This window comes from Hipposideros armiger, unplaced genomic scaffold (assembly GCF_001890085.2).
Source record: "Hipposideros armiger isolate ML-2016 unplaced genomic scaffold, ASM189008v1 scaffold_2435, whole genome shotgun sequence".
Taxonomy (NCBI): domain Eukaryota; kingdom Metazoa; phylum Chordata; class Mammalia; order Chiroptera; family Hipposideridae; genus Hipposideros; species Hipposideros armiger.
The window spans coordinates 5,953-11,242 of NW_017733767.1; the positions used below are offsets into that span (position 1 = coordinate 5,953).

General features: G+C 51.6%; 1 pseudogene; it reads right to left on the minus strand.

Moving 5' to 3' along the window:
- Nucleotides 1-85: 85 nt before the first annotated feature.
- Nucleotides 86-1,337, minus strand: LOC109378670 (granzyme H-like; annotated as a pseudogene).
- Nucleotides 1,338-5,290: the final 3,953 nt, after the last annotated feature.

Below are 5,290 nucleotides of genomic sequence, written 5' to 3' on the forward strand. Positions count from 1 at the left end.
GCTTGGGTCTTCAGGTCCCTGTCCTTCCCCAAACACCCTTCTTTTCAGAGCCAAGCTAGTCAAGCTTTTTCACCTGAAAGGAAGGCTACTTTCCCGTCATGTTCCCCATGCACAGTTGAATGGCACAGTCATAATAATTTTGTCAGTAGTTTTCACACTCCCAGTCAACTTGCATAGTCAGCTCCACCTACTGCAGTTTGTCTGGTAATGTGCCCATCAGGGAGACGTGCCCCAGCAAGCCACACTGCATTTCTGTCCTGGCCTCACCCAATCCTTGTCCTTGGAGAGGTGGAGGGGCTTCACAGCTCTAGTCAGATTGATATTTCTCTCTAGCCGATGGGAAGAGGCAAGGCAGCTCAGGTCAGCCATTGACCCCAGGGCCTGGACACCACGATGGGCTGCACTGTCTTGCTTCCCCCACTGAGGCCCTGGGATTTGTCTGGTGACCAGTATGAGAAAAAAGGAAGGGAAAGGTCCCAGTGAGAGGAGAAACAATCTGGACCCAGGAGAGCAAGAGCAGCTGGACGTTTCCTCACCTGCAGTAACATGATGTCACTGGAGAAGTTCTTGGGATTATAGTCTGGGTGGGGGATGGCTCTTGTCACCTGGATGACCTGCTGGGTCTCCTGCTCCTTGATGTTGTGGTCCGCCCATCCGTGACAATGACTGAGCTGCACAGAGAGTAGAATGGGGATGTGTTGGGCGTGGAGTCTCAGAAAATAAGCCCAGGAGCGGTGAAGGGTAGGTGAGAGCTGAGGCGGGGCAGGGCTGCAGTTTTGGGATATCCAAGCAACAATTGGGCCAGGGGCTGAGTGTCTCTGTCCTCTCTGCTCTCAAGGTCACTGAGGGTCAGGCTTCTGGGAACTCTGCCTTGCCATCACACAGATTCATGACATTCCTTGAGTTTGCATTTTGACCCTAATGCATCTAGTACCCTTGCTGCATTTGGCCAGTGTGGTCCTTGTCTTCTCAACTGTGCCACTTGTTCTCACCTCTGAGCCTCTGAGCCCAGCTTACCTGTCGTATTTCTCAGCTTTTCTTTGCCCAGTCACAGTCTCATAGGGCTCCTCTCATGATCTCTTGTGCTTTGAGATACCAGGAGCCTGGGGAGCTCAACTTGGATGCAGCCACTGTGGAAAGGACTGGGGTCCAAGTAGGGGTCTTGGAGGGATAGGCTGGCTGTAACTCCTCACATTCCATTGCAGTAGGGAGTTGTCAGAACAAAGTTCTCCTGCACAAGGACACCGCGGCACCTCTTCTTTCTCTTATCCAGAAACTGAATGTAGGCCATGTAGGGGCAGTTGGGGGCTTGGCCTCATGTTCCCCGCTGATTTCCTCTGAAGGAAAAGGCTGGAAGGTGGTGACTGACAGTGGATATGGTGGGATCGAAGGCTTAGGGAGGTGATGATTGAGGTGTGTCTTGAAGACAATCGGGGAAGGTCTCCCAGGTCTTCTTGCAGCAGAATCATGTATTCTGAACCTCAAGCCTTCGAATCCCCCTTGAGAAGAAGGGGCAGTGCTTGTTCTCCAAGTCCTATGCAGACACACGTATGGAGGAGGTGAGACTATCTTGGAGAGGCTGGAGCCCCAGGTAATGCGGACAGGACACAGTGAGTCTCCCTGACTGCTCTGAGCCTCTGGTGAAATCCTGATGGGTGCTAGTCTCTCATGATCTACCCATGAGCTATGCAGTTGAATTGTTAAAATCCTCCCATTGGGGCCTAACACACCTTAGGTTCTCAGTAGGCATTTTTTGACTGCATCAATGCATGGCCTTCAATTAGCTTCTGGCTGAGGATTGGTGGGGACCAGGCTGGTGGAATTCAAAGCCACAAAAATAGGGAGAGGGCACTGGCAAAGGAGTGGAGCAGCCAAGGCCCTAAGAAAGCCAGGGGAAGATGGGGATGAAACGGCCTGCCAGCTCTGGGGCAGAGCCAAGGAAACCGGCGAGCTTTGTGTGCCGTCAGCTAGCCATTTCTGAGTCACAACCTGCATTCCTCTCCTGGGCAGGTACAGGGTGGGTAGAGGACACAGAATTTTAACTGGTTCTGAAGCTGGTCCAGGGACAACTCTCACTACTGCAGGCGGTTCGTCTGAGGTGTTCTTTCCTAGGTTGGAGTGAGAGATTTTACTTGTCTTTTGTATCTTCGAATCTTCTGTCAAGTGCTTTCCTATGAACAACCTACTTTGCAGGAGAGTGTTAAAAAATAGAAGAAAAAATTTCCTCAATACGCTTCATGCTATAGGATACTTTTGTATCAACCGAAAAATACCCTTGAAACTAATACTTTTCATTATAGTGAGTTTCCTTTGGAGATACACACACACACACACACACACACACACACACACACACACACACACACAGGGAGGTGAGGAGAGGCTGTCTCAGACCAAGATGGAAGAGCATGCTCAAACAAGCTCAAGGTCATTTTGGGCTGTGGGAGGATGGGCTGCCAGGATACCAGAGGTAGCGCTGAGCTCTGGGCCCAAGACAGGGCTGTGACAGGCACTTGAGCTGGGCCTGGGTGTACTGAAGAACCCTCCTGAAACTTCTTAGGCTTCCAAGCTCTGTGATTTGGGAAAGGAGTGCTTCATGGGGTGAAAATACACCTTTCCAAGAGCTTCCTATCCATTTTTGTTGTGGTGGAGAAATGGCTTCCTTCCCCAGAGCTTCTTAACTCATCCTTCTTTCAGTTTCTGGATTCTTTAATGCTGCGTATTGGCCCTGGGTTCTGCTAGTGGGGTAGGGTTTAGGTGTGGAACGAAGTAGGAGAGGAATATGGGTGAGATAAGAGGGTTTTATAGAAGAGGGCCACTTTCTCCTGTGGATTTGTCTCCTTTTAACAGATGGAACTTATATTCAGCCTGGCAGGGGGAGCTGGCACTGGGGAGGTGTATTCAGAAGGAGTTTGGTATCAATGCAGCATGATTTTGTATTGTAGAGATGAAACACGAGTTACGCTGAAGGGGGAAGGAAACCTATAAGAGATCAGATGTGAACAGATGGTTGCCAGACACAACAGAAGCTAACTACTAAATGTTTTGGTGAATAAAGGTGGAATCAATAATTTTCAGTCAAGAGATGGAAGTTTATTAAGTAGGTGACCGAGTCCCCGCCACCCTCTCTGCCCAATGCGGTATTGGCCTGTGCCCCAGAGAGATGGATGGATGAATCCCGGGGTGCCTCATTCTGGTCTCAGCAGTTTGACGCGCCTCATTGTTCTTTCTATCCAGGGCAAAAACTTCGAGATCCTGACCTGGACTCCTGGAGGTTTCCCGTTGTATTTTCTGTGGGAGGCAATGTCTTGGGCCATGTTGTTACATATGAGGGGCCCCCAGAACCCTCCTGTGTGCAGAGGGGTGAGGGCCTGATTTGGGCTATTTCCTGGTGCTCCCCTCCTTTTGCCCCAGGGGCGGGTGGCCTCTGTTAGGGGGCTGCATGAGAGGCCAGTGCCAGGGCAGGCCTTGTTGCCTTCCTAGGTTTTAGGGTTCCAGCCTGGCTCTGATGGTTCCCTTCTCCCTTCTCCATAAAGCCTCTGTCCCTATGTGGCTGTGGGACAGCCTCTCATTCCCCCCAGGGAGACAGCACCAGGGACTGGATTGGGGGAAAGTCTCAGGACATAGGCGTATGGCTAGTTCTCAATGCCTAGGTCTCTTTAAAGCTCAACTGTGCCCAGAGCCGGGCATGGGCAAGGATGGAATCTTACCCGATAAGGAGTCTGAATCTTCTTTGGGGCCCCACACATGTCTGGATGGTGTTATTGTAATGTGGGTAGCGAGAGATGCAGTCTTTGTTGCTCTGGATTTCAACCTCTACCTCATGCAATTTCCTATCACCTCTGGTGTTTACACCCAGGTACCCCCAGCCGGCCACACTGCTTCCATCCCTGGCTTCACCTAGTCTCTCATTGAGGGCCGACTGATGAGGCTCACGGCGGCATTCAGTTTGGCCTTCTTTTTCAGTGGAAGGCAGAGGACAGGAACTCTAATCTATCCGTGGCCCACAGTCTGCAGGGACAGTCACGTGGTTGCCATCTTCACGGTCCTGGGACAAGTCAAGGGGCATATTGGGACTGAGGACAGGTCAGAGGTCATGCGGGCACAAAACCCTGGGGTTAAGGTGTGCAAGAACCAGTGGAGCTCTACCTGCAGTAACATGATGTCTTTCGCCAGCGTAGTATCATTATAGTGTGGGTGGCATATGGCTCTTCACCCGGATGTTCTGCTGGGTCTTCCCCTTCTGCTTGAAATTGTGGGCTCCCTGGTGAGAGTACGTGAGTTGCAGAGACCAGAGAGGGTGGTGTAGTCACAGGAGATACAGCCCAGGGGCTGTGAAAGAAAGAGGACTGGTGAGGACAGGGCAGGACTGCAGTGGAGAGGAATGATAATGTCCCTGGGGCTGAACATGTGTGTGGCCTCTGCATCTGGGCAGCTCGGGCTCAGTGACAGTTCCTGGAGAAGATGTTACTGTGCTGAGCTTGCCTGTCTGTAAGCAAAACCGTGAAGGTCTCACATTTGCATGCTGGGCTCCAGGGCACATCCTCAGGCTCCTTCCCGTGCCAACACTGGTCACTCCCCTCTCTCTTCAACAGGTCACTTGCATTGACCTGACCGTCTCTCCCGAAACCTTACCTGTCTTTGGAAGAGCTGCTCTGTGTTACTAGGTGGCTGAAGTCTACAGCCCATGAGATGAGGGTTCCCTGCCAGGTGTCTACCGAAGGGGTGGGTCCCAGACACTACTCTTCACTTTCTCCAGCAGTGAGCTGCTGTCAGCACAAAGTCCTCATACACAAAAAAACCCCCACAGTATTGGGACTTGAATTGAAGATACGCCATGTATGGACAAGAGTGAGGCTTGGCATCATGTCCCCCGATGATATACCCTGAAAGAAAAATTCTACCCTGCTTGCTGCGCTCAAGGAGCCAAGTGCTGGAGCAAGGGAGATCGGGACAAACTGGAATAGGGCAGGGAGGAGTTGGGTGGCAGATGGCGGGGTCTGTAGTAGTCATCCGTAACCAACAAGGGGTCCTATGGGTTCCTGAGGCAGCATTCCTGGACTGCCAAGTGACCCACAAGACTCAGATTGTCCCTGTGACAAAGAGAAGAGCAGTCCTTATTTCTAATTGCAGCTACAGACACGTATGTGGGCCGACAGGGTTTGTGTTTGGAACAAGCAGCGAAGGCCCTGTACATCCTGGCACCTCCTTTCCCTGACGTGTCCTGGGTCCTCTCTCCTTTCTTGTTTCCCAGACTCACTGAGCAGCTGCTGGTTTGTAATCCTCAGAA